Raw genomic sequence first — 20,144 nt, 5'->3', positions numbered from 1 at the left:
CATTTTGATAGATTTATTTAGAGGAAAGAAAATTGTATTCCTCACACCTTGTACATCTGTGCTAGCAGTGACAAGATGATTTCCTTTGGGGGAGTTTTGCCTCTCTTTCAATACTAGGAGGATTGAATGATGTGAGGGTTTAAAAAGTAGACTCCATTTCCATCCCTAAATTTTGAAGTCAAATGGGAGAAGAGACAAACAGAAAACGATTTGCAAATTGCAAGAGTGAGAAGTCATTTTGAAGAGGTTAATGCAGTTTAGAATTGGAAGAGTGGTATTAAAATTAATGCCATTATCCCTATTAAAAAAACCTCAGGTAAAGAAGTTACTGGAGGGCTCAGCGGCCATGGGTGCTGAGGACACTCAGTGCATGTAAATGTACTAACAGAAAGTCGAATTGTTGACTTAATCCGACCGATATCAAAATTTTAAAAACCATGTATACACCTTTGCCGGGCTGTAGTTGAACCGAACTGAAGCTCTTGAGATCGAGCTATTAGTGCCAGATAACGTGGTCCTAATTCGAGTTATTCCGGCATGTATACGCAACCCACGCTTAGCCGAGCTAGTGACTGCCCCTGAACTCCTCCTTACGGAAGTGACGACACCGCTAAAGCCAGAATATCAACACTTTAAGAGAAGAAGAAGACCAACAACAGATAACTAACCGGAAGAACACCAACGCAGAAGTGCGTGTGACGCCATTTAGCATCACGGAGTCAAACGCACTTCACTCAATAATCAATTGTCTTCTTGTGCATGTATACTTGTATTTCTGGGAAACTCCAGTTTAATCCTTAGCTAGATTGGCAGTAGTTGGCAATAGCTTAGAAAAGAGTTGCATCATCGTATTCATTCAAAAGAATAGGCTACATGTCTGGCCTCGCCATGTTTTTCAGCCATGGAGCTAAATGTTCAAAATCTTAAACATACGAGCAACCTTGAAAAGTTTCTGTATATCTATTACCGGTGTCAAGCTATGGAACAACCTAAGTGAGGAACTCAAACAAAGTCCAAATATCCAACAGTTCAAGAAAATGTACAAAAATGTTGAGGGTACATAGGATAAAGTTCATGAATGATTATTGTTTATTATCATTCATTTGATATGGCATAGTGATGAGAGGCAGAGAAGCCTGTGTATGTATGTGTGTATGTATATGTGTGCATGTATGTGTAGGTATGTGTGTTTGTATATATATATATATATATATATATATATATATATATATATATATTTTTTTTTTTTTTTTTTATTTTAGACAAAGGGGTGAGAGCTAATAAGCTATGCTTCTTCTCACTCCTTTTCGAATATGTCATTTATTTTCGGTTTTTCTGTGCTTTATTATTTTGCTTCCTGGTAATTGGCATATTCGGAATAAACAGTACAAACAGACAAATGTAAAATAACTTTTTCGTAATTCATATGAGGGAATTATGACCCCTGGTGGTAAGGTGAGTAAACAGTAAGTGCTGCTACTGTCAAGTGAACTTTGTGAAGCTGCTGAAAGTAAATTATAGTTTAAATATATTTTTTTTAAATCAACCAAGTGAATGTCAGTACTTTTAAAAAAAGGGCTGTGTTAAACAAATACATCTGCTGTGTTGAAAAAAGGTCCACTTAAAATCCTGCGTTGATGAGTTGGGGATGACCGGCAAGCTTTGTAATACTAATTTTGTTCACTAGAAGTTGGATAATTACTGTATTTAACTTGCTGATTCTTTTCGTCTGACAAGAATATTTTTTTATATACCTGACATGTTACTGCGATTACTTCCGCCTTCATCAGAGTCACAAGATGGTGTGCGTGTCCCGCCAATTCATCAGCTGAATTTAAAAGAAAGCGTGACTCACCTGTCAGATTTTAGAGGTGAGTCCCACCCTCTGCTGTCCGTTCATCCCCTCCAGAATGCTGCTCCAGGTGGGAGAGAGCACGTAGGCTCCCTCATCCCTGCTGATGGTCCTCTGGGCCCGCTTCCTGATTTCTATGGCCTCCCTGAAAAAGTTACTTGAAAAAGTAATTCAATTTATTGAATTAAAAATGTATTGAATGAAAAATGTTATTTGCTTTTTGTTTGTCTGTTCTTCCCCCCCAAGTTCTATGCTTAACTAGGGCTGCAACGATTGTCGACGTTGTCGACAAAAATCAATAATGAAAATTGTCGACAATGAATTCCATTGTCTCGCCTGAATACGAGCTGGGATAGGCTCCAGCAGACCCCCGTGACCAGAGGTGGGTAGTAACGAGTTACATTTACTCTGTTACATTTACTTGAGTAAGTTTTGGGAAATTTTGTACTTTTAGGAGTAGTTTTGAATCACTGTACTTTGTACTTTTACTTGAGTAGATTTGTGAAGAAGAAACTGTTACTCTTACTCCGCTACATTAGGTTACGTTGAGTTCGTTACTTTTCTTTTATCCCTTTTATCCGCGTATGCGTCAATCTCATGACATCACTGGGTGATTCTTTGGGAAAAATTTTTGTTTTTGCATCTTTTGTCACATATACACAGACTCAAACACACACAGAGTTTCTATAAGTTCATGGGCTTGTTCTAGTTCTGGTTAAAAAAGAAAAGTACAAAGGCTTAAAAGGTTGTGGTACTTGTGCTTAATTTATTTTTTTATTCTGCTATTTTATTTATTGTATTATTTATTAAAGTACTTGTACTTTTACTTTAAGATTATTTTAATTTAAGCTATTTATTTTAATTAATTTTAATTAATTTTATTATTTTATTGATTTGATTTGCCTGAAGATGATTATTTTGTACTTTTGTCTGTTTGAATGGGTCTGTTAAAAAAATAAACCAGCCGTTACTCAGTACTTGAGTAGTTTTTTCACCAAGTACTTTTTTACTTTTACTCAAGTAATTATTTGGATGACTACTTTTTACTTCTACTTGAGTCATATTATTCTGAAGTAACAGTACTTTTACTTGAGTACAATTAGTGCTGGGCGGTATACCGGTTCATACCGAATACCGGTGTTTATTTTTCTTATGATATGAATTTTTCATATACCGTAATACCGGTGAGTAGCGCACACACAACGTTGGGAACGCCGCGCGGCGGAACGCAGCGCCGCTGGACACTTGTTTGTGAGGGGACTGTTTAGCCAGTGAGCAGTGAGCAGAGCCGGCAGGGAAAAGTCAACAGTGCCGCGTGTCTGCGTGTAACCTAAATCTACCATGGCCTCAGCGTTAGGGCTCGGCCAAGTGAGGCTTTATAAATATATGGGCTTTATACATTTATTAAATATATGAGCGCGGAGTCGGCGAGGAGCTGCGCACGGCGCCGAGCACGAGCCGGGCTCACAGTGAGTCGCGCTGTGAAGCCTGATTTATGGTTCCGCGTTAAATCGACGCGGAGCTTTCGCCGCTGGGATTTTTGAGTTATTTATGAAGAAGTTCTGAGTTCCCTCTGACCAGTACTCGAGTTGAGGGGGGATGAGGGGTGATGTGATGGCACCCCCCCCCCCCCTGAAATAAAAACGGTCCAAATCATCCCCCCCTGAAATAAAAACGGTCCAAATCATCCCCCCTGAAATAAAAACGGTCCAAATCACCCCCCCCTGAAATAAAAACGGTCCAAATCATCCCCCCTGAAATAAAAACGGTCCAAATCATCCCCCTGTAAAACTGCCATCCCTCCTTTCCATCCCTTATGTCATTTCATCAATGAATGTGGTTTTACTGCTATTTCAACATTTAGAGGCATCACCAGAAAAATAAGACCAGAAAAATAACTTATTTGACCATTTTCACCTTGAAATTTCACTTGAAATAAGTACTCCTTATTACAAGCAAATCTTGTTCCACTGGCAGATTTTTCTACTTATTTCAAGTGAAAATCTACTTGAAAACAGACTGATTTATTGCTTGTGTAGTTGAAAAAATACATGAGAACAGGACCTTGAAAAAAAATAATCGCATTGTAAACGGCATCATTTTGTGAGGCCATGCAAATCTGTATTTATACTACTGTGGACATTAATGTTTTTCTACAATATTTCGTCCTCATTACAGTAAAATAGGCCATTCTAAGTCAATTTACTGCAGCAATTCCTTTCCAAATCATTAGAAAATGTGGTTAACACCCAGTTGTGCATGAAAAAAAAAATACCGTGATATACCGTGAAACCGATATAATTTTGAAAAATACCGTGATATAAATTTTTGGTTATACCGCCCAGCACTAAGTACAATCTTTGGCTACTCTACCCACCTCTGCCCGTGACCCTGCAAAGGATAAAGCGGGTATAGATAATGGATGGATGGATGGATGGAATTCCATTGTCGACAATAGTCGCCAGACGTGTTTTTCCAATGGAGTGAGGCATCACATCTCAATACAATCTCTGCCGAGAGTCGCGCATGCACAATAGCGTCTCAACGCAGCTGCGGGTAATAAAACTTCAAAAGTTTGGGAGCATTTTAGCCTGGATACTGCGAATGAAAAGATGACTTGCAAGGTTTGCAAAGCTGACCTTGCTTTTCACGGGAGCATGTCAGTAATGCATTTGAAGAGAAAGCAAGTCGGAGTGTTGAACGAAACAGATTCGCCTTGGTAAGATATTAAGCCTATTTTCATTTGTTAATTTAATTCGTTTCATTCGTTAACTTTGTTTATTTCATGTTATTTATTAGTATTATTTGAGCCACTCACAGCTACTCTCGTTGCTATAACCTCAATCATAATTTGATGCAGCGCGAAAGGCGAAAAAGCTTGTGTGATGATGACGATGGATTTACATATAACTTTCAGTCAGGTGCCTATGAACTGTCAATTATCCATCAAGCTCCACAATGATCATGTTAACATTAAATCAGATAGATTTGTCTGGACATTTCTCTTGCGGGACGGGAGAAGACACTAAATCAATGCATCTCTATTATTGTGCGCCGTGCGGGCATGAATTCTCAGAGTTTTGCGGATGCGGGCGGGAGCAGGATGAAGAAAACAGTCCCGCTATAGCAGGGCTCTAGTGCCATCTTTCTTGTGTTATCATTTGACACATAATTAAAGGTGACCTATTATGGCATCTAATACCCATTTTAAACAGGCCTTGAATGTCTTAAAAACAAGCTTTTGATTGTTTTTGCTAAATAAATTAGAAATTGAGCCTCTGAGCCATGTCTTTATCTTCCCATTCTCTAACCTCATTATCTATGCAGAATTCTGAGTGGTCGGGGCCCTGATAATGAGGCTCTGTGCTGATTGGCTGCCTGATTGAAGCAATACACTGCCAAGAAAAAATGGCGGAAGCTCCGGCCGGCGGAGTTATTGTTGTTCCGGCCAGAGTTAGTTGTGGGCGTGGTTTGACGCATCGGAGGCCAACCGATGCAATTTGCATTTTGGTTACGTAAAGACAGGAGCAGAATCTGAACGGCTCGTAGATCCACATCACACTGGACGGCTCATCCGGGCGGCTGTACAGACACTGCAGAATTTGGTTGCTTTCCTCCTTTACTCTGAGTTGGCAGGCTGAGGGGAGACCACTTTATATATGTTAAAGCAAGAGAAAACTTGTTTTTCATAATAGGTTACCTTTTAAAGCAACCTCATACTAAATAAAATAAAAATGACTAATTATCCGATCAGTTGACTAATCGTTTCAATAGTCGGTGACTAGTCGACTATTAAAATAGTCGTTAGTTGCAGCCCTATGCTTAACCCATTTTTGTATTTAATTGTGACTCTGATGAAGGCGAAAGTAATCGCCGAAACATGTCAGGTATTTAAAAAAACTAAATATTTTTGTCTGATGAAAAGAATCAGCAAGTTAAATTGTAAAGCCATGGACAAAATGAACCTTATTAAATAGTTACTGTATTTCTTCATTTATTGTTATGAACAGATGCCTGATGGGATGATAGTGGTGTTTACTGTCATGGTGTGCCTTTAACATGACAGCTCTTCGATCCATCCATTATCCCACTTATTCCGATTCAGGATATGAGAGGTATTATGGTGAATAAATACATAGTCCTTCAAATGTATTAAGGCAAGGCAAGTTTATTTTTATAGCACAATTCAACACAAGGTAATTCAAAGTGCTTTACATCAACATTAAAAGCGGCAAGACACAATTAAACAGTAAATAACAAATAAAATGAAATGAAATGATAAGAAAAGAGGTAAAATAATAAAAGGCACAAGTTGTTAAAAAGTAAGGGCAGTAGAGTACAGCAGGTAAGTATTTAATTTAAGAGTAAGCTTCAGTAAACATTAATGTTTTTAGGCCTGATTTAAAGGAGCTGATAGTTTGAGCAGACCTCAGGTCTACAGGAAGTTTGTTCCACCAGTGAGGAGCAGAATAACTGAACTGAATTAAAACGGCCCCTGACTTTAACAGAAAAGAGAAAGTTGATATTAAAAGCTCTCACTGTTTTAACAGTTTTTAACTTGTATCGCAGTCATCACTTGAGTGATATATAACAAATTACAAATAAAAGTCACATGTGTTTATATTAATTATAAAAAAAGCTTATAGATTAGATCATATATTAAAATGCATATATATGCTTTAGGTTTTACCAAACTTGGTATTAACCATTAATATATATGCAGACAAAAATCTAATTACAAATAAAAGAGTTCTAAAGAGAAAGAAGAGCGTATGTCTTATTACAGAGATGATTAGAAGACACAGGAATGGGTACTCATTATGGATATTTTAGATTTTCATTATTAGGACAAAGCGACTTTCACTAAATGGGGACTCGCAAAGATAAGAAAAAAAAAACAAACAACACAAGCCACTTTTACCAATCTTGTGTTTTTGTATTGAATCTTTTGTTCATTTGTAAATGTGCATAACTTTCTTTTGCATGTCTGTATAAATTGTGTGTTTACCGTCACACTTACTTTATACAGCGTAACATAAGAGCTATACCTGCAAACAACGATTTTAACCCTTACTTTCTTAAAAGCAACCAACCAACAAACAAGAAAATTAAATAATGGATAGAAAAATGGGGCAAATATAGGAAGCTAGTCAAGGCTAATACTGGGAAGGGTAATTTTTCAAATCAAAAACACTGCAAAGCCTCAGTTTGTTTTGTGTGTTTTTGGGATGATTTTTATTAAATTCAGCTCTTTTTGAGGATTGCTTCTTGGCACAACATGGCTGTTTTTATAATGCATCCACTTCTGTACATACTAACGTTCATTTAGTAACAGTGAGGTTATCCACAAGCTGTGATATATCCCTGACTTGATTTGAGTGATCTGTGAGAGATCATTATCAAATTGAAGAAATAGTAAAATCAATGCCGAGGTTGATGGAGAGCTGCTTTATATAGAATCATTAGTTCCTGTAATTGACCTAATGAGCAATTTATTTTAATCACCTTACATGTTTCTGCTCGGTAAGTGCCGAATAAATGGAAGTTGTATGACTGCTGTCTAAATGGCCATTTACAAGAGTAAAAATCAAAGGACAAGCAGCACTGATCATTTTTGGAAGCAAAAGCCGTTGCAGCAGTATAAAGATATTAAAGAGACAATACCAGTGTGAGGCATGGAAGAACAAGGGAGCAAAATAAACCACAAAGTTCTCCATTTGTTTTCATTCCCTTTTAGTGATTGTTTTAAACTGCTTACAATCATCAATTCTTTATCTGTTTCCGGTTCGACACATACGATGAGAGTGTGAAAGCAATCATTTGAACATTTTAAATTCACTATGCCATTTCAAAGCAGCATGAAGGAGATTTTATATATTAAAAATTCCATTTGAATTTTAATTTGAGGGAATATTTTACATCTAGGAAAATATTGCCAGTTCTTGTGGTTTCCCCTCTCTACTCTGGGGGAGAAATGAAAACAAACAAAAAAGCCAAAGTTACTATGACTTCCATCCCAGTTATGTCGTAGAACAACTACTGATTACTTCACACCGCTTTGCATTGTGTCACAACAATGATTAAAATAGCTTGCAGAGCTAAAATAGACATGATTGAAAAGGCTATCTACACCCTGCTCGTATGCACGTGTTAGAAGCATCAACAGCATTGACATCAGACAGACATTGTCAAACTAAATCGGGGGTCTGTTTTTATAGTAGTAGTGATGCTGCTGTCAGAAGCTGAGAATTGTTTAGCTTTTCAGCTGCCAAAGGCTTCAACCAAGCATGAGTAACAGTGTAATAATCGCACATGGGGTCAGGACTATCAAAGCAGTTCCTTGTGGTGTAACTAGTGAGATGAAATTTGATCAGAACCAGTTTGCCTCTGAGCTGACTGCATGGATGAATGATCACCACATTCAGCCTGACCAGTCTAAGACTGAGGTCCTGTGTATCACTGCCTATCATTCGTTCAGCCTCTATCGACTTAAATATCGCCTCTAGTACTGTCCCTCCCTAAAAGGTTACAAAGAACTTGGGTGTCATGTTAGATGACCGGCTATCTTTAAAGGAGCTGTATGTAAGAGCAATAATAAAACGAATCATAAAATGACCCCGATATGTCAACAGACATTTAAAAATCATGTTAATTTCAAATACTTATGTCACTGACAACAGCACTCAAGCCAGGATATTCCCGTTTAAAAAGAGGAGTTGCAGCCCTCAACTGATGTTTATGTTGTCATTTTTTGTTTTGGCCTGAAGCTCCACCCTCCACCTATCTCCCAATCACCAAGTCAGTATTGTTTCTGAAGCTCCACCCTCCACCTATCTCCCAATCACCAAGTCAGTATTGTTTCTGAAGCTCCACCCTCCACCTATCTCCCAATCACCAAGTCAGTATTGTTTCGGCATCCGGGTTGCCAGCTCGGCTCTAATTATCTCAGCCATGGCAGCCTACGTTCCTGCTGCATTCTGCAGCCTACCTGGCAACCTCTGGTCGGGGGGAGGAGGGGGAGGGTACACGCCGCTCAACAATATTTTGAAAGTGACTGCAGTACAAGTTTTGGCCATTTCTTACAGACTGCTCCTTTAACTGACCATTTTGCCTCGGTGTTCTGGTCAATCAGCACGCTTTGCTCTTTAAAACATGCAAAAAATAAGGCTGTATATGACTCAATATGCAATTCAGCTCCTGTTACAGTCCATGGTTATATTCTGCCTTGATTATTGCAATACACTCTAGCCGACCTTCCAGCTTGTGTGATCAAACCACTGCAAAAGGTCCAGATTGTGGGGGTCGATCTGGTCCTAAATCAACTCAGACAGGCACATCTCCCACCTCTTCACTGGCTTCACTGGACACCTGTGGCTGCCCCAGTACACAAGTCTCTGTCACTTGTCTACAAGGAGATCTCAGGGTCCGCGGCTGCCTGTATGAACTCCATTGTAAAGCCTTACACTCCTCCATGAGTACTGAGCTCTTCATAAGAAGCCTGACTGGCATCTGTATGGGCTAAAAAATCATGATAATTTCTGGCATTTATCCCGATAACAATAAAAATGACAATAAAAAGAAAAAACGATTCTACTCCATCTTTTTAACTATAAATCTATCACCACATTCAGTCTTTGGAGCCCCCAAAACACTGCTCTAAAAGAATACTAAATGCTACTAAACTACACCAATTGAATTAATAAAAACCAATTAAATAAGTACACCTGTACTGTAATGACTCAAATGAAACAAGTTTGAAATGTAAGAACAGATTCAACATTTATTCAAACTGTATGGCTTAAACAGTGGGATAACAGTGCAAACAGCAAAAGTACCATTGTCCTTCAAGTTTCCCTAGCTTATAAAATCACAAAGTAGAAAAAAATACAACCTGATAAATAAAGAAACAGGACAAATATATAAAAGGTCACTGAAAATAAAATCCTATCAGTGATGACCTTCTAATATAAATAAAATGTGCAAATGAACCTGTGGTTGGAACATGCCACAAATTAGATACTATTGCAATTTTTTTTCATAATAGTCAAACGTTATATCAAAATGTAACAACCATTTCCTTCTGTTTGGGTAATAAAATAGTGCAAAACACAACATGATGAAGAACAAAAATATATAGCCATCCTTTGCACTCACTGTTTTTTTGCAGACTCTGCATATAATAGATGTTTGCTCCCCGTCACTCTTTTTAAATCCGAACCAGTTCCAGAGCTGGAGCCTCGTTTTACAATTAGCTCCTCGCTCTCAGATCTGCCTTCCGCCATGTTTGGTGCGTCGCCGCGCAGCGTACGCCGTAGGCTCTGCGTCGATTTAACGCAGAACCATAAATCAGGCTTTACACAAAAACGTCATCAACGGGAATTTATCCTTTTTACTGCGAGATGACAAATTCTTACCGTGGAGAATCTTTTTGACTGTATATCGTGAACGGTAAAATATCGCCCATTCCTACAAGATATCAGTGGCTACAAGAACAGAGTTGTTCATCTCTACTCTCAAGAAGGCGCTAAAAACAGTCCTTTTTCCAAGGAAAACTTCTTTAGTCAACTGCGCTCCCCCTTAACTTCCCAAACCTCACTTGAATGTTGTCTTAGTAACACTTCCCTGCAAGTTCTTAAATACTCGCACCTGCACCTATTTTCTGATCTATTGTATTACTGTTGCTTTATTGTATTTCTCTCTTTTAAGTGGCTTTGGATAAAAGTGTCTGCTAAATGTAATGTAATCTAAATCTTGGACTGTGGTAAAAGTGTCTGTATATGAAGGGGAATCTTCTGAGCTAAAAATGGCTTTCGTGCTGATTTAACAGAGATGCATTTTGATCTAAAACCTGGCAAATTAAACATATTAAGTTAATACGTTTTTCCTTTTTGTTTGAATTTATTTAAAGGTGAAACAACATTGAATTTTGTCTTATGGTTAGATTTTATCTCAGCCAGCTGGTCTGTTCTGATCATGTCCTGGAACCATCTACGGATCAAAATTTGACAAAATTCTGCAATTATTTAGTGTTTTTTTTTTTTTATATGAAAGAATGGTATGGTGTTTTGAGATATGAGTTGGAACTGGTCAATGAGGGATTATGCCTGATGAAGGACAGTCAAATGTATTCTGAAGCCTGCAGGATCCATCTCTGTTTTTGGCAGGTTATTGTATTGTGATAAAGGCAAAATACTGTGTATTACATTAAATATGCTGCGTCTTCATATTTTCCATATCTGATGGAAACCGTTTTTATTCAAACATAACATTTCTATCAATGCATTTATGTAAAATTATGGCAGATGTGAATTTATAGCGATGACATTGCACATAAGCCTTCAGGACATGTGAGAGGAGCAGAAAAAGCACAGATGGCGGTTCAAAGTTACAGGGTTTCCTCTGAGCCCCTCCACAAGCTTGGTTGGAGAGTAAAGTGTTCATACTGCAATGCCTTATCGCAGAACACACACTTTCTCCATTCTGTGGTAGAACACCCAGGGAATGAAAACGAAAGATGTGAAACAGAAATTCAGGTATTCAGTAGTGAAACTTTCAGGAACATCCGTGTTTTACAAGCTGATGTAGAGATTTTACCACAGTGCTTTGGATCAAATTAGATACAAATGCTTTGATTGTTTTAAATTAGTACCTGTGGTTGATATCGTTTTTTTCAAGGGTGTTGTATTATGGGTTGTTAGCATTTTATACTGACTAATATATAAATATTTCAGGTTTGTAAATATTTGACTAGGTTTACTTGACGTAAAGGTGAGGACATTTGGTTTTATATGTGTTTCCCTATGTAGCAACTGCCCCATGTCGCTATTAAATCATGTAATTTGAAGATATCAGTTGTAGTACTTAGGACGGGGTAGTGACTTCTTAATATTTACGCGAGAGTCATCATCAACCATTTTGGCTTAATCCCTCTGAGCAGAGGGTTCGCCACAGCGGATCATAGTCTGCACATCGATTTGGCCCAATGTCCTATCTGACGCAACCCCGTACTCACGGGGAAAGACAAACAACCTTTCTCTCTCTTTCTCTCTCCCACACACACACGCACACGCACACGCACACGCATGCAGGCAAATTAGAATTGTCACTCAACCTAGACATCCATGTTTTTGGACTGTGGGAGGAAGCTGGAGGACCCGGAGAGAACCCACACAAGGACGAGGAGAACATGCAAACTCCACACAGAGAGACTATCGCTGGGCCCGGGAGTCGACCCAGAAACCTCGTGGCCATGTATAAGTATTCAAACCTAAAAAAGCAACAAGATAATTTGGTGGACTGCCTCCAGCTAGAAAAATGCATTTTCTCTTAAAGTTGTGCTAAGAATATTATAGATTTAAACCTTATTTATTTGACCTCACCTATAGCAAGACAATCTTCATGAATTACAATAACACACCATCATTTCAAAACAAAATTATGAATTTAGTAGTTTAAATATGTGAACATTAAGGTAAGAATACATAATGGCCACTTCACCTGTGAACCAAACAAATCCAACGCAGATTTGTCCCTGCAGTCTCCCTGCTCAGTCGGTTTCTGTGTTGAAAATGGTTACTGGGAACAATGAGTAAGTATGATGGGATGGGGATAGCTCAGAGGGGAACCCGTCTGAGAATGACCTCGGAAAACATTGACTCAAGCTGAAATTTCTTTTAGGTGCCGACGGGGAAAAACTCCAATGTCCTGGTCCTACCGTTCACCAAATGCATAAATATCCCTAATTACTTCTTTCCATTGTGAGCTCAGCACAAGTTCATTTAGCTTCAGTTCCCCTTCACAGCATTAACACAAACTACAACTTTAACAACTTAAGGTGTCAGCGTTGCAGACAGTGCTGCTAACAAGGTACTCGCTAATCACGCATAGCATTACATATTACAATATAGAGTAATATTAAAGCATATTGTAATTAGATAGACATGTCCTGAGACAGAAATGTAACTTCTGCAAGCCTTAATATGACCCTTAAACCATAGGTGAACTCTGCATCCACCACAATTAATAGTCAAACAAACAGCTTTACAGCAGAAACCTTACATTTGTCTTGCTCCGCGCCTCACCTGTGCAGTCCACATAAAATCACTATGGGAATTCCTGTGGTGTCCAACACCATCACCTGTGTGATTGGAGTAACATTATGTGAATACCATTACAATTTAATGCACGTCAAGGCTGACAGCGTGATGTAAGAACACTGAGAACACTTTCCATGTGCACCACAAACATCAAACTTGATTGATGGTTATTATTCTAAGCTTTCAAAATGTGTCATGAGCTTCTTTAACTCTTATTGTCTTATTTAAATGCTGAGATTTGAAATTATTTATGTTTCTGCAGCTACTCAAATGATGTTAACATATTGATCATCCAAATAAGTATTTTAACAAAGATAAGTGTGTGAATTCTTTACTGACTTTTGACTACATATGTAATTTTTGGACAGGGCTATACCTATATTGCATACAACAACCAGCTATAACGTTTTGGCCATATTCCTTGTAGTGAGTCCATTCTCTTCATGCTGCCGAAAGAGCAGAGCCTTTTTTCACAACTAGTATTAATGTGCTAACAAAAAGATGGTGACAGGGGTAAAGCATGCTACATTAGGTTTATAAAAGATTATTGGCCCATCAGTTGAATTCATTGTATCTTCATCATCACTGTCATGCTTGGTGACCAGTCTTTCTCATTTCTTCAAGTATTTTGGGTACATTGAAGCATGCAGCATGCTTTTGTAGGCTTCTGCATCCATCCTATTGATTGACTGTGCAATTATGATTAATAAATACCAACGTTCCAGTTTCTTTGGCAGCCAAATGTAATCAAATTAGGCTAGAACCACTGAGATACTATGCTTTGGGTCATGAACTAATTCTTTTTTCTTCAAGTGTGTTCTCTCCATCTTTTCATAGATCATTATTTCATGCAGTCATGAATTATTTTTGCTCAAGTATTTCATCGAATCGAACTGCAGTTGTTTGGCTACTAGTACATATGGCGTGTTCTCATGTTTGCGTACGCTTATGTCAGTTTAACTACATAGTTTAGGAAAGGTCATTGAACTCTAGTATTTCTCCCAGCTTTTCCATTGTGCACGTTCAGGCGTGCTGCAGTGCTTGTATGACTTGCATGTAGATGTCTTCAGGCCTGGACATTTAGCGGATGACACCAGCCACGACTCTCTATACCAAACCATTCAAAAGTTATGGCGAAAGTAGGAACTATCAGATATCGACCAATCAGATGAAGGGGCGGGGCTAATTTGCAGCAATTATGTTCAAGGACTCAAAACTGAGTCTGACACCACCCACCACCAAGTCTTTATGTCAAACCATTCAAAAGTTATGGCAGAAAGTAGGAACTATCACATATCGACCAATCAGAAGAAGGGGCAGGGCTAATTTTCACCAATTAAGGTGAAGGAGTCAATACCGAGTCAGATGACACCACTCATAACTCTTTATATCACACAGTTCAAAAGTTATGGCAGAAAGTAGGAACTATCAAATATGGACCAACCAGATGAAGTGGGGGCTCGCTTTTTGTCACCTATCGTTGCCACGGTAACGCTTTTGACAGAGAAAAGTAATGCGCGTTGTTGCAGGATGGAGATTCACATTTTGATGTATAACACACCTGGGTGCACGTTACAGTTCGGGCCCTATTAACTGCCGAAGAAATGGCATAAATTGTGCCAAAATTACACGATTCATTCAAAATGGCCGACTTCCTGTTCGGTTTCGGCCATGGCGCCAAGAGACTTTTCTTTAAGTTGCGACATGATACAGGTGTGTACCCATTTTCGTGGGTGGTACGTTAAACCGTATTGTGGGGCTTGAGGCACAAAGTTTTCTAGGGGGCGCAGTTGAGCCATTAGGTCATGCCCATTAATGCAAACCATTAAATATCAAATTTTTCGCCGGGCCTGGCTTGCGTGCAAAATTTGGCTTTTGGTGCACGTTTAAGGGGGCAAAAAGGCCCTCATTTTGTCGTAAGAAAAATGAGAAAAATAAAAAAAACGAGAACATCTACAGATACAATAGGGCCTTCACACTGTAAGTGCTCGGGCCCTAACTAGTTAGAGAAATAACAGGCAGAAAACAGGTGAATCGTTCAGTTGCGGCTACAAGCACCAAAATTGACACACATACTCCTTATGGGTTGCTCTTTTGATAAAACCATTGTGCCAAAAAAAAAAAACAGATGGCGGCCATTTTTAAAGATGGCCGCCATCGAATATACAGTAATATTGCATTTCCCAACAAAATCCTATAGACATTTCCTTTTTGAATGATCTTGGTGTCAAATCATAACCTTTCCATTATGTAGAATCTAAATTTGGACCAATGGACTTACACTTTGGCTTCCTTGTACCATATATCAGTCCCAGAATCCTAATATTCTGCAAAATTTGAGTTTTTTTTGTTATGTTTGGCACTGGTAAAATGGATGGCAGTGTATACCTTAGTATTGTTAGAGGTTTAGTGTGTGTATGTGTTTGGTGGGGAGGGGGGGTAAATGTAGCAGCTCAACAGAGCTGATGTCAATGCACAGCCAGGGCACACTGGCGGCACCGCTGCTGTGAAACTCAGCATGGGGCTCAGCATCAGCTGAGAGCTGAGTCATTAGTTTGGTGTAACTAAGTAATGGCTTCAGTGTCCTAAATGCTGTCTAATAAGCCCCACATCAGTTAGCTAGTGTAGTTTACATGTAGTTTGATGTTTAGTTAGACAGCCGCGCCTGAATTGACAGGGTGTGCCAGCGCGGGAGAGCCGAGCCAAGGGTAAGGGGGCTAAGCATGACTATTCATGGACTTACCCAGAAGGTGTACAGATCGCACAGGACTTAAATGATACTGGATGAACGATCGGGCTAGGTGTAGATTGTATAAGTTATTGTCGAACCTAGTTGTATCCCATACCTTATTGTGCATAATGGTGGTAAAAGGATAACCCCTCGGCCTTGTTTCAATAAATACACATCATCACACTGTGAAATTTTGATTATCCATCCATCCATCGTCCGCCGCTTAGCAGCCTCAACAGAGATGCCCAGACTTCCTTCACCCAGACACTTCCTCCAGCTCTTCCGAGGGGAGTCCGAGGCGTTCCCAGGCCAGCCAAGAGACATAGTCTCTCCAGCGTGTCCTGTGTCTTCCCCGGGGTCTCCTCCCGGAGAGACATGCCTGGAACTCCTCCCTAGGGAGGAGGGACATGGCTGGAACTCCTCCCTAGGGAGGCGTCCAGGAGGATCCGGTACAGATGCCCAAGCCACCTCAGCTGACTCCTCTCAATGTGAAGGAGCAGCGGCTCGACTCCGAGCTCCTCCCGGGTGACCGAACTCCTCACCCTATCTCTAAGGGAGCGTCCAGCCACCCTGCGGAGGAAACTCATCTCGGCCACTGGAACTGGAAAGAGTGAGAACCTCAAAACGTAAGGCAGAGAGTGCTCAGCCAGTGGAATGCCAGACCAAGTTTAACAGAACCAGCATTCAAAGCTCATTGTGTTTCATACTGTATGTGATAAAGAACTCACATCCTCTGAACAGACCAGAAAAGCTATGAAAATGAATCTCAATAAGAGGGTTAATGAATGTGCCCACTTTAAATGATGGAAAACTTATTGCAAGACTCAGCTGTGGAGATGTTGTTGCACAGGAGCTCCAATACCATGCTGCATGCTTGGTAGACTTGTACACTAGAGAGAGGTCCTACCTCAGAGCCACCAAGAGACTGGAAAAGGAACATGCAACCAAAGAGGATGACCACCCACAGGCATTCTCAGAGCTAGTCACATATCTAGTGGAGACCACCAAATCTGGTGACGGTCCTTCAGTCTTCCGACTTCCGACAGACATAGTTCACCTGTATGCCCAGCGCCTGAAACAGCTGGGTGTTGATGCACCTCCTGTCAACTCCACAAGACTGAAGGCAAAACTGCTGTAAGAAATACCTGAGTTGGAGGCTCACAAGCAGGGAATGGGTGTTCTTTTGGCTTTCCAGAAAGAGGTAGGCTTTGTCTTGTCAGAAGCCTCTGATTATTATAGTGAAGCTATTATTCTTAGCAAAGCAGCTAACATTTTGCGAAGACATATGTTGGACCACAAGTCCACATTTGATGGAACCTTCTATGCGAGTTGCATTGAGGAGGCCATTCCACACAGTCTTCTTCAGTTTGTGGCCATGCTTGAACACAGAGCAGACATCAAATCTCAGCTGAGGGTTGGGGCATCAAAGACCGATCAAGCAATTGGTCAGCTGCTTCAGTACAACTGCTACACACAGTACAAAAAAGGAAGTGCAACTCACAGACACTCCAAAAATAGAGAGACCCCATTCCCTGTTTACATGGGGATGTCCATCTATGCAAAGACCAGAAATCAGAAAGTTGGTGGACATGCTTGATGAGCATGGCATAAGCATTCCATACAACAGGGTTCTAAAGATATCTGCACAGCCGGGAAATTGCACAGTCAGTAAGTACATGGAAGACGGGGTGGTCTGTCCACCATTTCTGCGAAAAGGGCTGTTCACAACATCAGCCATGGACAACATAGACCACAACCTCACTGCAACGACAGCGACCACTTCTTTCCATGGAACCAGCATCTCTGTTTTTCAGCACCCAACTAAAGAAGACAAAGGTGAAGATCGTGGAAAGCTGAAGTTCAGAGAAGAGATAGTGAGGAGAGTTCCAGAACTTCCAGACACCTTCACCAATGTCCGGCCGGCCTTCTTCACCAAGAAGAAACCCTCTCCTCCCCAGAGTGGTGTGACACCCCCATATGCCAGTCTGCTGAGGCCACATCTGGCAATGGAGTACGCGTGGCTGGAGAAAGTAATTTTAACAGATGGGCCGGTGGATGTAACTTGGTCAGCCCACCATGCTTAACAATAACAAAAAACCTATATTTTGGCAGAATATTAGGATTCTGGGATTGATATATGGTACAAGTAAGTCCATGGGTCCAAAGTTAGATTCTACATAGTGAAAAGGTTATGATTTGCCACCAAGATCATTCCAATAGGACAAATCTATTGGATTTTATTGCGAAATGCAATATTACTGTATATTCGATGGCGGCCATCTTGAAAAAAGGCCGCCATCTTTTTTTTTTTTTTTTGGCACAATGGTTTTATCAAAAGAGCAACCCCTAAGGAGTATGTGTGCCAATTTTGGTGCTTGTAGCCACAACTGAACGATTATTCCTGTTATTTCTCTAACTATAACGAGAGAGTGACTGGGCAAGAGACGAAACAATATAGTCAATCTTTGACAAAGAAAAAAAAGTGATTCAACCTACATGTGAATATGGGGACCGACTGAGCTAAAAGTTCCAAAGTTCATTTTTGTCAATTTTTTTTAAACATCTATTTTGCTTAATTCAATTGAAAAAAGAAAGTTAACTTGTTTAGATATTTACCAAGATTAGTTTTTTTCCCTAAATTTGTTTAAGTTTCCCTCTTCTTTGTCTCTTCTAAATCTATTCTCAACATAAACTACATCAGGGAGTAGCATGGTCATGCCCTCCTTCTCCTATGTCCACTCAGAGTGGATGAAAACCTGCGCTGAGAAGCAGCCAAACTCTGGCAAACGCATTAGACAGTTGTAAGCACAAAGTGAGGTCATGCTCAAACTTAAGTGGCCAAGACTGTGAACTTCCACTCCGCTCACTGGAGAGGTTAATAGGGATTAGCAATAGTAGGGCTCTCTGGGGAGACACTGTCGTGCTGCCTGGTTTTAAAGCAAGCGTGAGCTTTACATGTGGCAAGAACTACAGCTGGACAATAAGACATTGTATTTCCTCTACTTTCTTAAACGGCATTAAACTCACAGCTGTGTTTGTGTTCACACGTTAGTAAGCTGTAGTGGAAACAAGTCTTGGCATGAGTGTGGAAAGACTGATAACGGTGAGCTATTGTGGCCAGGGCCTGTGGCACATTGGCTCGGTCAGCAGTCTCCCCTCAAGGCTCAGGTAATGAACAGATAGAGCTGTCACCATCACTGTGATAAAAGCAGGACATAGCCACTATAGCAACAAAAGAGGACGCTAGCAGCTCTGCTTTACTTTCCTCTCTGGGATAATCAAAAAAATCAAGAACAAAACAGCTAATGCGGGACGGAAGGAAAAAAAACACAAGAACAATCTGAGATAAGATAAGATAAGATAAGATAAGATAAACCTTTAATAGTCCCACAGAGGGGAAATTTGCATCTTACAAAAATTTGCATCTTACAAATAATATAATATATTACAAATAATAGCACTGACCAAAACACCTGCAGAAATACTGCAGGAATTAAATTAAATGCAGCCTTCTGTAAGCTTTAAATATCCACTGGGCTTACATCAAATACATCAAAACACAACAATAAAAAACACTTTTCTGAACTTATCAATATGACTCTGTCCTTCACAGGATAAGTAAAATGGATCACTGCAAAAACTCACAATCTTAACAAGAATATTTGTCTTGTTTCTAGTTAAAATGTCTCATTTTAGTAAAAAAAATCTCATTACACTTAAATCTGAGATTGTTAATGAATTCAAAGATTGTTTACAAATGCAAGGCATATGAATTAATGAATTGTATGAAGCTTGCAAATAATGATAAATCTAAGACAAATATGATGGTAACATCCTCCTTTTCCAAATAATTTGTGTCCTTGTTCTCCACTGTCAAATTTCTTGACTGACTTAAAAAGGAAGTGGGTTCTGGTATTAAGACATATATGGTATAGGGACTGCCAGTATTTAAGTAAACGTGTTTCCTTCGAGTGGAGGCATAGTTTACCAACATGTGTCATTCCTTTAAGCATTCTGGAATTCGATCGGCTAAACAAGTTAACATTTCTATTGTTTCCATGATGCATATACTGCTCTAGATCTAGTGACAACATTCTAGCATGCGGTTTGTGGTTTAGAGGGAAGTTGTCATATTATCATAGTCTGTCTATTTTTATGTTGATGTTATTAAGACAATATGCAATAGAATGAGATATATTGGATATAGACAAACATGGTTAAGTTGTGTTTCTCCAGCAGACGGACAATTTTAACAGACATTTACATGTGCAAATCATTTTTTTGGCATCATTAAAAAAAAAAATATGGTAAATGTATCCCAACCAATCAACACCCAACTTTTACTTTAAAGGCATGTTCTATGTTCTCAACTTTGTCTAATTCTCCACTCATCACGATACATCTATTCAACCCCCTCCTTCCCCTCTTCATCACTCTGTCTTTGTACTGGTGCAGCAGTCGGAAC

The sequence above is a fragment of the Cololabis saira genome, chromosome 1 (assembly GCF_033807715.1).
Source record: "Cololabis saira isolate AMF1-May2022 chromosome 1, fColSai1.1, whole genome shotgun sequence".
In the NCBI taxonomy this organism is placed as follows: Eukaryota; Metazoa; Chordata; class Actinopteri; order Beloniformes; family Belonidae; genus Cololabis; species Cololabis saira.
This window is presented reverse-complemented; position numbering follows the sequence as displayed.